Here is a 16,929-nt window from a genome sequence, read left to right as displayed (position 1 = left end):
GCTTATGAAGCTTCTTAAAGCTAGATGAGAGAAATTGAGATGTTTAGAGAGAAAATTTCGGAGCTCAGGGTTTACACAACAAAAGACAGGACATCAGGGATGCACACGAGGCCAAAATTGGAGTTCTCAGATGTTTGCGCAGCTGGATTAAATTACAGATGTGGAAGGAATGAGTCCATGAAGGAATTGGAAAATTAGGGTGTGAATTTAAAACACAGACATTTCTAGAATAGAAGCTAAAACTTGATCTGCCAGCACTGTGGTAATAAGTGAACAGAACATATTGCAAGTTAGAGTAGCAGCTGCAGAGTTTAGGGTGTGTGCAACATTTAATAGGAGGTCAGTTAGGAAAGTTTTGGAGTAGGCGGGCCTGGATGGAACATAAACATGGATCAGTGAGTGCAAATGAAGGTGTAATGTACGGATTAGGTTGACCATCCATGCTTCAACTGTCTGCTTTGCTTGGGATAACGTTAAAGATTTGTAAAAATATAGTCAAAGTTAGCAGCCCCCACTTCTGAACATTCATTCGATAAGTACCTTTGGTCAGGGCAAATTGGAGAATTATTTGCATTTGTGGCTATTAAGTGGACCCAAATTAAAACCACTATTCAGGGAAAAAAAGACTCTTCCTTTTCATTAAAACCTACGCATTTAAAAATGAAGAGTTCTGTCAATTATCTGTTAGATAACTTAATATTGTAGGGCAATTACAATGTACAATCTGAAAAATTTTCAGCTTCGTGTTGATGCACACTGTACAGGCATATAAAATTATCCAAACAGAAAAATCTAATAAGACAATCTCATGGAGGTAGATTCTTTGGTTCATCCTCACACCACTAGTGTAATGCAGTGCAATTTTAAAAGATTTTCAGACAATTCGGTAAATTTAACTCTTTTAAAACATAAATTTCAGAGTGAGAAAGGCCAAATTGATTTGTCGAATCCACTTCGCATAGATTACCCCTTTCGTGAAAAGAACAATCACTGACAATGTCCATGCAATCCTCAGTCTCCTTAACGACATATATTGATCCAATTCGTTTCAGGATCAGTCAATTGACCCCGAAATTAATTGCCATCTCCGAATGCATCTTCCAAATTTTTATAATAATGTCTAACATTGCTCAAGGCTTATGAATTCTAAATGTGGTCCCGCCATGAGCTCATTGTCCACGCGAAGTAACTGGTTACTTCAAATTTCTATATAAGGTTCAACTGTTAGTGAGAATTGACAATCACTTCAACCATTCAGCTAAAATTGTAAAAGCTTTTTAAAGCGTTGGTGTTTAATATAGGTGGTGACTCTTATCAGATCTCCCAAGCCAGTCATCCAGCCGCTGTGCCGAAGCAAGATTGGATCTCACCAACATCCTACTCCCTGAACGCAGTTCGCGAATCCTTTCACTTGCCCGATTCCCACATCATTTTGTTGCATCCTTAATCACTTCTTTAAATGTTAGATAAAAGCAAAAAAAAACCCGCGCAGGCTGGCATTTGAAACCAAAACAGAAAATGCTGGAAATCTCAGCCAGTCTGACAGCGGCTGTGGCGAAGGAATTGAGTCAACGTTTTGAGTCTGGGTGACCCTACTTTAGAGATTTTTCAGCATTTTCTATTTCTATCTATTTCCTTTTTTCACTCTTTGCTCTGCTCAGATTTGTGCTCCTTCTGACAATTTTCCTTCTTATTATATGGTATTCTAAATATTATCTATAACTTCAAACTGTGGAACTCCTTGCTTCCCTTAATCCATTGGCTTTGGAAACTAATGTTTGGTGTCAGGTAACTGTCAATCGAATTGGCACGTCCAATTAAAATTTTATGGTACTCACACCTTGGGAATAGGTAAATTGGTCCAAAAGGCCAATGGCAGCGATTCTGCTATAAGTAAGCCTCTGCCCACCTGACTTCATCTCGCCCTGTCATATTGGACATGTTTCTTCATCTTTTCTTGGTTCTGTTCAATGTGCGGTGTTTTTTTTCCACGAAAGAAATGATATCATGTTCTTCAGCTGCAGATAATTCCCAATTGAGAAAATACACGACTGTGTCAGCTGAATTACATCAGAACCCAGATATCACTTAAATTGATTGCATTGTCATTTGGCTGTTCTGTAAGTGGGACCCTGACTGCCAGAATATTGCGAATGTCGGAAAGGTTATTATTACCTACAAAATTAATTCTTCGGTTGGCACAGATATATTCAAAATCACTTTCTTCCTCCAATATTTATACTGATTGGTATGATGCAATATTCCAAGCCTGTTTTCCCCCTATTTGGGCCCCAACCAGTTATTTCGTTAATGTGCCACCTATTGAACTTTGGAACACCTGAACTTTAATATAAATTTGGTAATAAATCGTACGTTTTCAATGGCTTCGATTTACAGAAGACCCTGCTTCTTTCAAAGTGGGAACAGTTCATTTGAAGAAGTGGCGTTCTATGATAATTGAAGCTAATTATATTAAGAAAATTCACCCATTATTATAATCTCTTATATATAATCTGCATTTATCAAAATAAATTAAGTCAGTTTAAACAACTCACCACAGTTAATGGGATAATTTGGCCGTTTGTTTATTGCTAAAGGCAAAAAAAATCAAATTCTAAATTGATAAGCACTCAAACTGATGCACGCATCTCTAAAAGTGGGATTGCAATATAATAATCTGAATACCTCAGTATTTCAGTTATCCTAATACATCTTTTAGTAGCACGCTGGGTCTAATCTTCCATTTTACTAGTCTAAGCATAGGTTTATGCGTTTGAGTCATCCATTTGGATGTAAAAACTGTCCAAATGCAGCTTATTTTAATCGCACATTGTCAATTCGGTCTGTCATTTTCTCCTATCACTCCTGGAATAACTTTGTGTGGGATCGCATTGCAGATGGTGGAAATCTGTCAACGCCGGGAGCAAAAGCTTGGATCTTACAGGGTCCGGATCCGGATTTAGAGAGCAAAAAAAATAGAAATTAACTCTGAAAAGTCAGTGATTCCGGAACATTCTGTTGATTGGCGGTCGTGACAATCCACCCCTTCACCAAATTATGAATCTGGAATATTGCATTATTCACAAGCCACCTATATTGGGAAAACTCCTTTATTAATAATCTCCGTGTAGGATTTATCCAAGAGGAGAAACGCAACCAACAATGAATTGTTCTGTCACAGACTGAGGCAAGATGTTAATCTGGGCCTCACACCAGGGGACTGTGGATTGAAAAATGCATAAGGTGTTTTCAAGACAACTGTCTCGCGTTTGGCGTTACACGAGAAGGTGTAAATCAAACACTAACCGTGTTAATTTTTAGAGGATAAATTAAGGCAGTAATCCCACTGATAATGTGGAAAATTAAAGCAAACTCTTATCACGTATTAAATATAACCTTCATCATGACGCTGTGCTATTTTATATACAGCCACCAATGATTCGTCACGTTGTTGACATCGCAGTAATAGCCATCAGCCTTATAAATACATGGGTGTTGGAAATCAATAACTTTCTTTTGTGAAACTGACTTGGATCGCTCTAATATCTGTTTATTGTAAATTGGACAACGAGTTAAATGAGAGAGAAGGTGCTAGGTTTACAGATCGGGCTTCATAAAGAGATTTTTTTTCAAGGGGGGAAAACAGATGTGTGTGCAATTGGTTGTAAATGGGTTATAGAAAGGGCAATTTGCTTTGAAGAACATGGGTCTAAGTGCCGAGAAAAAGGAGGATTGTGCTGATCTAAAGACAGCATTGTGGGGAACGCTATTGAGTTACTGTACACAGCGCTCAAATGTAATCAGACTAGCAGGTGCATTAGCTCGGGCACAATGACTGCAGCCGAACACGCAGCACTGGCTGTTAATGGAGCGCCCACACTTAGCACGCACGTACACTGTGCCTCTTCCAACCTCTGCACATAAACAAGGAAGAAATCCCCTCTCCAAACAATCTCGTTTCTTTCGAGGTAAATTTGCAATGACAGGATAAAAATTCAATGAAATCATACATATGGCAGTTAAGTATTGGAAGGGAAATTATATATATATGGAACATGAAGTGATTTTATTCCATCTTGCACAGCATGTTGTTGTGATGTGTTTTGCATTGAAGCAGCGGGGTGGGGCGGGGGTGGGGGCGTAGAATCCACTTTGGAGAATAGGGTTAAAGCGGCACCCTCCATTCCTGTATCTCAGGTCATATACACTTACCGGAATTATTTCCTAAGGTGTTTTCACCATATTGTATACTTCTTAACCATTTTGGAATCATAGTGGCAGTCTCAGCATTGATTGGGGGGGGGGGGGGGGGGGGGGGTGGGTGGCGGATGTTCAGAGAGAACTTGCATGAAAACTGGACAAAAGAGAAAGGAAATAACTACTGGTCAAACCAATGGGCCTCTTCATCGACTAACAGAGTTCAGCACAACCCTTCAACACCGAAACCTCACCCCATTTTAAGTATTTCAAAAGTTGATTTTCCCGCTGCCTACTTCAGGAATTATCTGGGATTTTTTTATTGAAATTTTCAGCATCTCAACTAATCAGTATTTTTTTGTTTCTAATTTTATAATGACCCATTATCCGTCATGATCATGTGAAATTAAAAAAAAACACAAATTCCTCCAAATTTTCAGGAAAATCAACTGTGTAAAATTTGCATCTAGCCCAAGCCAGCGGAAATATCAGGATCAGAACGGCAAGATGGAAGAGAATAAGTCAACCTACTAATGGTTCAGCGAGGCCAGAGTTTTTGGTTCTTAGATGGAAAGAACCCATACAGGATCATTTAAAACATTTTATTTTTCACCTCCTTATTTCTCAATCATCTAAATGTTTATGGCCACGATGTTGCTGGAGACTATGAGAGACATTAAAATGTAATTGTTACTGCTTTAGGAACTCAAATTCCATCCCTCTTCTTTTCGTTACTGTGTTTATTCATTCTAGCAGAATGCCAAAGTTTTACGATCAGAGTATTTAATCTGGTCGGAGTAGTCGCACTGGCACCCATTTTACTGTAATGGTTTGATGAGTATTGAGCAGATATGAAGTAACGTGGTTGCATGGCCTCGGGTGACAATGTGGAGTCTGCACATTCTCCCTGTGTCTGCATGGGTGTCCTCGGGCTTCCACCCACAGTCTAAAGATGTGCAGGTTAAGTGGCTTGGCCATGGCAAATTGCTCCTTAGTGTGCAAAGATGTGCGGGTGAGATGGATTGTCCATGGTAGATTTCCCCTTAGTGTCCAAAGGTGTGCAGATTAGGTGGATTAGCCATGATAAATGTGCAGGGGGTGTATGGATAGGGTGGGAATGGGCCTGGATAAGATAATCTTTCAGACCCGACGGGCCAAAATGCCTCCTTCTGCGCTGCAGGGGTTCTTTGGTTATAAGCTTTGTAAAGAGTGAAATTTAGGATCAGCTTGTGTGAATGATGGGTTACACCATTTTTTAAAAATAGTGCGTGTCACAATAATTAGTGTCACAAATAATTAGTGTCACAAAAAAAGTTAGTCACAAGTAGGTTTACATTAAAGTGGAATAAAGTTACTGTGAAAGTCCCCTAGTTGCCACAGTCCGATGCCTGTTCGGCTACACTGGGGGAGAATTTAGCATGGCCAATGCACCTAACCTTGCCCAAGCAGCTTATGGATTTTACAATGGGAGTGAGGGCAGACTGTCCTTCCTATGGTATCTTTTACCATTAATGTCAGTTCCATTGGATTTGGGTTGATGGGATTTGTATTCCGAGTTCTTATTACATATAAATTAATGGGTACATTAGTCCTGTGACAATGTTCTGTACCGAAAGAGGTTAACAACTGCTAACCATGCCTGCCGGAATCACGTGATCTTTCTACTTTCTGCGGGGCGCCACCCAGTCCTGATATTCGGTTTTCGCATTTTGACAGTAAAATATGTTTTTTGTTCAACTAGAAAAGAGTACAGCCCAGATTTTAACATGGAAAAGTAATATTCAATCCGACAGCATAAAAAAATCTTCAAGTTTAAATCCCAATTGTTTACATTGCAAGCCATTCTGCATTTTCTTTTGAAATCCTGTCCTAATGATCGTGGCTAAAAGCGAGGAAAATGTTACTCAGCCTGGTCATAAAGACCAAAGGACGTTGGCAATTATTTTCCACCTTATTGTTATCCGCATACGTACACAATCGAAAATTCAGCAAGTGGCCAAATTGCTTCAACAGTCACAACGTCTTTCTCTGCTATTCTGTTTTCCAGGTTTACATAAACACACTGGAACTTATTAAAGATGCCGGAAAGCCCCGTGCGTGGCTCCGACCAGTTTGAGAAATATCCTGCCTCTTAATGTAGTTTTTGCTGTGGGAAATTTGGAAGCAAATTGGATGTCTAGTTTGCCTTGATAGAGGGGTGAAAAATTTCTTACTTTCTTTCAGTATGAAACTCCTGAAGTTTTGAAGTTATATCATGTAAAGTATACCGTATAAAAGATATGGTTCTGCCACTAAATAGTCCGCAATAGCCGGGTCGCCCGGATGCGGGGGCGGGAGGTGGGGGCGGGGGGGGGGGGGGTTTCAGGAGCATTGGGGCAGCTTGGAATCCCTTCTGATTTAGTGAATAATTCCCCACAAAGAACCGAAAAGGTTGATTCCCTTTCTTCTTCTTGATGTCCCTGTTTATTTACTGTGCTGGAAATGTTTATGTCAGATCTCAGTCCCTGGAAGCTCCGAATCCGCAACGCCATGTTCTTGAAATGGGCTTTTCATATTCCGATCACGTAAATATTACAATAAAGGTGAATCTCCAAGAATCTGATCTAAATGGAGTAAATAATAATAAGGGCGGAGGGAGAGAGAGAAAGGCAAATTGACCCGGGCACCAGTTACAGTCGAATTTCCGAATCTTTGGTCGCATTTGGAGATCGGGCGATGCTTTGGTGATACAGTCTAGCTGGGAAGAATGATTTATTTAATTACACTCTTTGATATGTTGACAAAAGAAAATTCCAGCTCTGAGATGGCTGATGCTGAAACCGCGTTTACAAACATCCCATTAATTCATTCATACATTCATTGATTGCATTGCGCAAGCGATTTTTTTTGCGTCTATTTCCAGTTTGTTACATTCACAACTTTAAGATTGCGTTTAAGGGCGAATTGAGAGCCGGAGACAGAAATGTGCACCGTAATACAAAATGGCTGGCTGTGAAATAACCAACCCCCTTCCGTCTGCCTTTTGGGAGGAGGGTGGGGAGGAGGTAAGGGGGGGAGGGCGGGGGGCGACGACTTCCCAATTGCAAATCCGCTTCTCATTCCTCCCGCCTGAGAGCGAACAAGCCAGGCGCCGTATTCAGAAACTCGTGGTTCAGACCCGACTCAACCAATCCGGTACATTCGCTGTCCATTCAATGGTAGAAACGTGGAGGGGTGAGGGGGGGGGGGGGGGGGGTGCGGTAATATCTCGCAGGAAACACCGTCACTCGCCTTGCTTCGCCTCCAAGTATATGGATTTCACAAGCCATTTTCTTTTAAATCTATCCCTCGGTTTGCAACAGCAGTGGCGGGGACTGATCGCCAGTTCATGATCTGAGAATTAAGAGTTTTGTCTACCCCCCCCTTCCCTTCCCCTCCCCTCCCCCTTCCAGTCCATTCCATTCATTCACAACACACAGACACACATTCCCTGTTCCCAGGTTACAAGCATTCCCTCCGAACTGTTTTGTGCAAATAAACGATACCTAAACGGCGCGAAACTTAGAAAATCGGAGGGGAGTGTTTTGTATTATTTCATCTTTCGCTATTCACAACACCGGTCAAACATTTTGAAGTAATTTGCCCGTCGTCATTTAGCGATTCATTGCAGACTCTGATGTTAGAAGGGACTCTTTCACTGGTAATTACCTGAAATCCCACAGAAAAAAAATAAAGCTACGGAAAGTCCTCCTGCCTAAAATGCGCTTTCTCTCTCTTCCAGGGAATAACGGAGTGTCAAAGTTACAGTCGGACATTGAGCCACTTGGTGGTCAGTCGCCTCTCGGTGCTTTGCTAACTTCTGACCTGCCCATTAGCGAACACAGGATAAACCCTAGGCTTTCAATCCATTTCCGATACAACTAAGCTATCTAACATCCCTGACACGTAAAGCTGTTGGCAGAATAACTCCATTCAGTAGCCGTGACCTTTGTTAAAAAAAAAGCACGAGCTGTCCTGGACCCCTAGTCCGTGTTTAATCTCTGCCCAGATGATTCCAATGCGATATAACTAATTGATCTGTTGACCGAGTCAAAACCTAAATTATATGGTGGATCTGTTCGGGGAATTTATAACGAATAGCCAGTTTATCAATACATGTGCGGTGTAAAGTCCCTCATAACTTTAAATGTCAATATAACAGCACAGTTTCGACAGCATGGCAGTTGGAAATAGCTCAGTAATGGCCTATTTTGTACAGGAAAATGATATCAATGTAATTTAACTTATTGCAAAATACATAGGTACAGTGAGTGCGTTGCCCTACCAAACTGACTGTGTAATGCACTGGATGTTACAATCCCCAGGTTACTTAGAATAATTTTCTATTTAATTTGTTCTATCAGGATTTGTCTGACTCAGTTTGAGTTGTCAGTCAAAGATAATTAATCTGCAAAATAAATAGTACAATTGTAACTTTAAAAAAATGTTCCGTTTTTAAGTCACGGGTCAAGGAAATGCCTTAAATGAGCTTAAATGTCACCTCCTCCCAGCACTGTCCCTTGTGATTTATGTATGAACTTGTCTGGCGAAATTTGCCTTTGGTCTATTTTTATAAAAAAAACTGTAGGGTTAATAGTAATCGATTAAACGGATTATTCGATTCAGCAATGACACTGCTTAACAAATCCATGTTCGAAGTCAGGGGACGGCTGGCTGAGGTGACATTGCGCCGAAAGGTTAGCAATTCAGCTCAGGGCATTGTGTCAGAGGCAACCTCATTGTGGACCACTTAATAGTCCTAGCTCTGGAGGTTTGTGTCGGGTCAAACGATGTCACTACCCAGATAGCAACCGCCAATGACCTCTGATTTATTCAAAAATTGGACATGCCTTTCCCTCCCTCTCAAATGCCAGCAAGCACCAACATTCCACAACATAGCCATTTAGAGCTCGACTTCTCAATGTCCACACCAGCGGCAACGTCTCTGACCTCAACACTTCCCTCCCCCACCCCTTCCCAACCCATCCCAAAAGCCAGCAGCCTTAACAAGTACATAGACAGACATTCCTTACCTTGTCTTCGGGGTCAAAATGTAGATCCCTCCAGGATTCGCTTTCTTCCAATATGCATAAGTTGTTCAAGTTTACGGATCTTTCGTCTCCGCTGCTACTGAAAAGTTACCAAACTCAACGCCCCCACCCCCACCCCTCTTTTTCTAAAAGAAAACAAAACACATCCCGGCACCGTATTGCTCCCATGTGTTGAGTCTTTTAGTCATGTATCGATGCCAATCAGGCTAAAATGGGCGCACGTATATGATTATGGCAGAAATTTCGACTAGAGCATATTTTGAGTCTCAAAACCACAACAGTGCGCTTTAAGTTTGATGCACAGGCGCCCAGGCAGTGCCAAGTACAGGGTAGGAATAAAGAGCAATTGTTGGGGCAGACAAAAGGCCCGAGACTGGAAGGAGCAGAGCTCTCAATAAAGCCCACGAACTTGCACTTGAACTTGGCTGTCCATTCTGTCTCAAACTCGCCACAATTCCATCTAAAGCATGCATTAAGATAATAGCTAAATATTTCTGGTGACAGATGCACATGGATCCTTATTTCTGCGCAGTTTGCAAATTTGAGCCCATGGTCTGTGTGCAAAGAGCAATTGGAAAAGTTTCAATTTGCTTTCTAATTCTCAGGCACCTTGTTAAGACAGCAGGCTTGCTACAACACGGTACCTGCTGTTCAGAAGCGTGTTCAGATTGAAATATTAGTGCATGTAATCATATTTCTTTCGATCTCGGATTAATTGCAAAGAAAACGTGGGCTGTATTAACTATTGTACGCCACTAATTTAATTTGTGGTTAGATAACTAGGTCGCAAGCACGGTCTGAAAAACACAAATTGGATGCAGTTGTGATAATCTCGGCATAATTTGACTGAAACTGAAAAAAAACGGTGTAACCTGTATTAAACTTGCAGTAGGAAAGGTCCCTGTAATTAACACCATGAGGAATATATTGGGATTTAATATTACTGAGCAGAATGAGAGCCGACACCGGCAGAAGGGGCCGAATAGCTTCCTTCATTCTATGATTATTAGAATGTCCCTTTGAAATCTTCCAATCTATCCCGCTTGTATTATATGTGTTATATTTCAAATGATCAAATCAAACAGCCAAATAGTTATAGCCCCAGCAAACACAACTATTTTTAAAAATAAAGTACTGAAGGTAACCCACAGTCTTAACCTCGCTAGTTGACCCCAAATAACCTCTATTCAAGTAGTTCCACCCCGAGACTCAATAGGCGTGGTAGATACACAAGTGGTAATGACCACGGCAGAGCGGGGAGATTTTTTCAAATGTGGTGTAAAATTATTCTATTCAGATGAGTTTTTTTTCCCCAGGTAAGGTCAAACATTGGGAGGTAGCGTTCTGATACACACAAAAAAGAGTTTTACGAATCTTTGGTGAACTTTTCCACAAAAGCATGAGTATTTAACTGATTTCGAAGTGTCACTTAAAAGTGGACAACTTCAAGAGAAAAGGCCGAACATTTGCCAAGTGTGTGAAGCCCAACCTTAGAAGAGGGAGTGAAATTTCTGAGTAGGTAGATTGAGTCTGTCTCTCTCACTCTGGTCTTGTGTGTGCAAACTGGTTGGTGCTGAGTGCCTCACTGGCTCGCACACACTGTTTCTGTGTGTGTGTGTGTGTGTGAACCTGTGTCTGAGTGTGTGAAAGAAGCGCTAATAGGATTCCAAGCACGTCTTCCGTCTCCTCCTGTCATTCGTGAGTTAATTAAACAGCTAATAGCAGCTGCCGATGAGGTCATTTCATGCAGTTTTCATGCAAATCCGCTAAATTCAAAACAAATTTAAATAAAAAGGCCTTTGTAGTCAGCTTTTTTCATGTTGTTTCTCAAAAGCCCCGTGCGTTACTTAGAGAAAAAACTTTCCAGTCTTCACGTCCCCACCAGCCCAAACTGGATTCAAAGAAAATTCAGACAAAAAAAAACAATTTTCATTTTTTCCCACAATAAGCGTGTGTCTGACGGATATTTAAATTCACCCGTTCCAGAATCGATCAATGTGGTCGGAGTCAGTTCGGTGAAGAAATAAACTGGTTACAGTTAATCGCAATTTAATTGCAGACCCGGTTAAGCCCACAAACTGAGGGGGAAATTGGGGATGGACCTTAATATGGGACTGAAGTTTCAGTGTGGACGGCCGTTCAGCCCATTTGCTGCTGCTGTTCCTCAATGAGCCAGGGTCAGCCTGCTAGCTTGCCATTGTGGCATCCAGTTGTTTGTTAAATAGGTCCAGTATTCTGCCTTTAACCTCCCTTTCTGACAACTACTTCCAGCTCTTGGACATCCAGTGGAAATGAAAACTTCCTGGATAAAAAATCCTCAACCTTCCCATCCCAGCCATATCACTTGCTAAATCTTCTCTTCCCTATCTAAAAGAATTATGTTGGCTTTATCTCCTGTGCGACCCACAAAGAGCAATTGTAACTTGTTCAGGTGGTTGGAGCAAGGCACAAAGCAACCACCATCTCATTGAATGCAGTAACAAGTTCGATGGGCTGAATGGCCTCCTCCAATTCTGTATTTCTATTTTGTATAGCGCCGTTACTCCAATATATTTTTTGCAAACACAATATGACATCAAATCAATAAGGAAATATTAGGACAGATGACTTAATATCAGAAATTGGTGGGTGTCTTACGAGGAAAGGCTGCAGAATTTAGGTCCCTATCCATTAGAATTTGGAGGGATCAGAGGCAACTTGATGAAACATTTTAAGATCCTGAGGGGTCTTGACTGGGTGGATGTGCAGAGGATGTTTCCTCTTGTTGGAGAATCTGGAACTAATGGGTCACTGTATAAAGATAAAGAGGCACCCATTTAAAAGAGATTTTTTTTATTCTCAGAGGGTTGTGAGTCTCTGGAACTCTCTTCCTCAGTGGGAGCAGAGTCTTTGAATATTTTTAAGGCCGGGCTGGATGAGTTCCTGATTAACAAGGGGGTGGAAGGCTATCGGCAGTGGTTGGGAATGTGGGGTTCAGGTTCAATCAGATCAGTCATTATCCTATTGAACGACGGAAAGGGGTCGAGTGGCAGCTCTTAATTCGTATGTTCGCATGACCAAAATCTTGGTCAGGTGTAGGTCTTAAGGAGAATCTTGAGTCTAGGGCCTTGACAGCTAAAACACTGCGGTCAGTATGTTGTGTAAGAGTTGATCCAATAGTTGTTTCCACTTCCATTCACCTGCGTTGGCATGTTCATTCTAACGTTCAAGGACTTGACACAAAGTTGCTGTGAAACTTACAGTACTTCTTATGTTTAACCAGCTCGCCATCCTCCCTCACATCTCCAATCACATTTGACCAGTTAGATAAACACGGTGTATTTTGCACGTTTCCTTTCCGCTTTCCTCCGGTCGGTACATCAAGGAAAAACCAAATCTGCTTACATCTCATATGCATATGCTAATCTTTGTGATCCATTTCCTTTCCGTTCCTCCCATTCCTCATCCCTGTTGAAATCGATCAAACCTGGGACTCAGAAGGGAAATTTTTTAACTAGACTCCGAATCAAATGAGGGGCTATGGACATTACGGAGAGAAATTAAAAAAAACTTCTGACCACAGTGCCTGGGTTGTGCTTTGATCCTGGTGTTTCTTCGCCAGGGAGTAGGCTGTGATTTATAACTAACCACTCATGTATTTGTAATATTTGGTGAGAAGTCAGCAATATGTAAATACACTCCAGGAAGACATTGTGACTTGTAAAAACAAAACTTGTATGTACCTAAAGCTATTTAATTATATATGTCAATTACATGGAATTATGGTTTATTTCTGTGTAGGTATTCATATATGGACATTTCTATGATAATTATGCGCAGAAATGTATATTCGTATATAGACAAAAATACTGCACTTGTTCTATAGGGCAAGTAAGTGTGCTTTGTTATCTATGATTTCTGTACAATTATGTGGTAATCTTACGTAGTTATGAATGGCTTAAAGACTACCAAGAAAATTTAAAAGCGAGACACGAAACATCCTCATTGAATTAGTGTTCATAAACCCCTACAGTGCAGAAGGAGGCCATTCGGCCCATTAAGTCTGCACCGACTCACCAACAGAGAGCTATCCCTGTAACCCCATTAACCTACATATCTTGGGACAGTAAGGGACTATTTAGCTTCTAACCTGCACATTTTTGAACTTGTGGGAGGAAACCGGAGCACTCGGAGGAAACCCACGCAGACAGGGGGAGAACATACAAACTCCACATAGTTACCTAAGGCCGGAATTGAAACAGACGCTGTGAGGAGGCAGTGCTACACACTGTGCCACCATGCCGCCCCAGAAAGAGTGCATGAGTGGCAATAAAGGAGTAGTAAAGTGAGGATAAATTACCAACGTCACTGTTAAATTCATCAACTGGTTTGATTTCTTATCTATAAAATGAAACTTTGTTCTGATTCAGATGTTTCAAAGCGGACGTTTGATGACGATATGGATCGAATAGAAGTAGGAATTGAACCGTAGACGGCGACCAAGGTCTCAGCAGGATTGGTTAGAAAAATAACTTCTGCATGAGGCTCGGAGTGGGGACGGGACGCCTCTAATTCCAGGAATATTTTAGCCAATAGTTCATGTTTCAGGTGATTTAATTCTTCAGCTGGATTCTCACGCGAGGCCATTTGTATTGCGAACTGATATTTTCTTTACATTTATCCTTTCCCTTGAAAATATTGGGTTGTCATCAAGAAAGTTTCATTTGTATGGCCAAAAGCGAAGTTCTGCCCAAGATATTTAGCTCGAGGACGTTACCCCGAACCCTGAGTCAGTAATAAATCGTGTATGTCAAATGAAGTTGTAATTTGCTGTAAAATATTCTAAGCCTCGAGTTCCCTGCCCTGGAGCTTGTTATGGCGAACTTTTCACCCCAATCATCTCGGAATTTGGTGTAAGTGAGACACCATTGTTCGCACCGTGTGATACAAACCGCTGCTCGGAACCACCAAAGGTGACTAAGTTAACCCTTTATCGGGCCGGAAGCTGTGGAATTTATCGAGTATCCAAGTAACTGCTGCTATAAAAAGTTTCGCATTTGCAAATATTTGATTACTTAGCCGATATTGCACTAAGTATTTCGATTCCAAGAAGTTCACATCACTGTTAAATGGGTACTGGGAGAAAATTATAAAAACAAGGTGCCTTTTTAACTTCTTAGAAATAGATTCGAGTTTCCGATCCATCATCAGTTAAATATCTTAAGCTTTGTAAATACAACTATTGCAACGACTCTTCCAGTTTCATCTTTCCTTCTTTGCATTTTCTTCATGGTCCTGCTCCTTTTGCTCTATTATCTCCTTGGCGAAAAAACATCATCCAAAGTTACCAACACTCAAGTGTACTCAGATTCAGGATTGTGAGAGATTGGAGCTCTGCTCAGCTAGCTGAACATGGGGTATTACTGTACTGGGGAGTTCCAAATGTCAATCCAACTATCAACGCAAAAAAAGAGATGTTTGAAACTGTATGTTTGAATGTAATAGTTTAAATCCTTTGATAATGAAGGACATAAGTGAACTTCATCTGGATCAGACAAAGAGGAGATATTACATACGTTCATTGCCCTTTAATGCTTAAAGGTAGTGAATGTTTGTAACCTTTGCGATGAACTCAAATACATAAACGCTACCGAGGTTTACGAGCAAATAAATCTATTAAGAACTGTAATGAGCTATTCGGTGTTGCACAGAATAGGATAGGTGTCCAAGGACAATTCCATGTTGTACAGAGTGGGCTCGGTGTTCATGCACAATCCTATGTTGTTTAGGGTGCGGTAGGTATCTAAAGACAGCTCTATTGCGTACCGAGTGGTCTAAGCGTCCAAAGACAATTCTGTGTTGTACAGGGTGAGCTAGGTGTCCAAGGACAATTCTGTGTTGTACAGGGTGGGCTCGGTGTCCAAAGACAATTCCATATTGTAGGGTGGGGTAGGTGTTCAAAGACAATATTGTGTTGTACAGGGTAATCTTCACGCTCAAAGACAATTCTGTGTTGTACAGTGTGAGGTAGGCATCTAAGGTATCTAAAGACGTTGAATCTAAGATATCTAAAGACATTGAAAAATGTCGTACAAGGTAGTTTAGGTGTTCAAGGACAGTTCCACGTTGTAGGGTGGTCTAGATAATAAGAACAATTCTGTGTTGTATAGAGTAGTCTTCGTGTTCAAGGACAATTCTGTATTGTACAGTGTGGGGTAGGTATCTAAGGACAGCTCTACATTGTTCAGGGTGGGTTTGCTGTCCAAGAACAATTCCATGTTGGAGGGTGGAGTGGGTGTTCAAGGACAATCCTGTGTTGTACATGGTGGGATAAGTATCCAAAGACAGCTCTACGTTGTACAGGATAGTTTAAGTGTTCAAAGACAGTTCCATGTTGTAGGGTGCTTTAGGTGTCCAAGGACAATTCTGTGTTGTACAGAGTAGTCTTCGTGTTCAAGGACAATTCTGTGTTGTACAGTGTGGGGTAGGTATCTAAGGACAGCTCTACATTGTACAGGGAGGGCTAGGTGTTTAAGGACAGTTCCATGTTGCATGGGGTGGCCTGGTTTTAGGTATCCATGAGTTATTCTGTGTTGTCACATGGGATAGGCTGAGTGTCCTTGAGTTTTTCAGTGTTAGGCAATATGCTCTGAGTGTACATAGGTTGCTGAGTGTTGTGCAAGGCGAGCTAAGCCGGGCACAGTGGCCTTGGACTGTTCAACGTTTGACAGGTTCGATGAGTGAGCTTCCGGGTTGTGAAAATCATTATAGACGAAATTAAACAAACATAAGTTAATACACCTCCCTCCCACTGGAGGGAGTGAACCATTTCTCCACCAACCCCTACCCAAAAATGTCACTTTGACCCAGCAACATCCCTAATCCGAAATGGCTGCGTTTCTCCGAGGCGCTATTCTGGCTTCAAGAAGCTTATGCGTTGCGGCCACAGTCTATTAGTTTACAATACATGGTACCAAATCCCAACATTAATCTTCCAGATCTAACAAAGAGGTCGCCACAAACGAAATAAAATAATGCAATTCTCTAGGTTATTCATTTAATATCTTTATCTACTTGGGAAATTAAATACCATGACCTATTGGTAAATACGAGACACCCTGCATGGCAATGTATGTTCAATTATCATTTGTTTGGGTTCCTAGCTATAAGGTGTAACCATAATGATTATTCTACCTATTTTCTATAAACGGTTGTAACTGGACGTTGTCTGATGGATCACCCCACAATGGACACTGCCAATTGAAACGAAGAGCCCTCACCCTGTAGCCTGCCCTGCTAGATTACAGGTGATGTGGGTATGCCGGCGTTGGACTGGCGTAAACACAGTAAAAAGTCTGACAACACCAGGTTTTAGTCCAACCTATTTATTTGATAATATACTCACTAGCTTTCGGGGTTACCCCCTTCGTCACCCCGAAAGCTAGTGAGTATATTATCAAATAAATAGGTTGGACTAAAACCTGGTGTTGTCAGACTTTTTACTGAGATTACAGGTGTTCAGGTTCTCCCCAGATGTTACCAGTTACGATCATGCCAACACTTCTGCCGCTTGTCGTTTATCCTGCGCAATGGCAGAACCTGACACTTGACACATTTAGCATCAACGCGTAATTTTAGCAAACCGGGTTGATGAAGTGGACTCTTAAAAATGAAAATTAATTTT

At 41.2% G+C, this 16,929-nt stretch overlaps 1 long non-coding RNA gene across 1 annotated transcript in view; it reads right to left on the bottom strand.

The window, feature by feature from the left end:
- Positions 1–9,356, bottom strand: part of LOC145359663 (uncharacterized) — a 192,899-nt gene extending 183,543 nt beyond the window's left edge. Inside the window, exon 1 of the long non-coding RNA XR_013889613.1 lies at positions 9,249–9,356. This is a non-coding gene — a long non-coding RNA (uncharacterized LOC145359663). The remainder of the gene's footprint in view (positions 1–9,248) is intronic.
- Positions 9,357–16,929: the final 7,573 nt, after the last annotated feature.

Source organism: Carcharhinus amblyrhynchos, chromosome 28 (genome assembly GCF_965287045.1).
Source record: "Carcharhinus amblyrhynchos chromosome 28, sCarAmb.v2.hapA, whole genome shotgun sequence".
Taxonomy (NCBI): Eukaryota; Metazoa; Chordata; class Chondrichthyes; order Carcharhiniformes; family Carcharhinidae; genus Carcharhinus; species Carcharhinus amblyrhynchos.
Note: the sequence above shows the minus strand (reverse complement) of the source record. Positions and strands in the feature narration are given on the sequence as shown.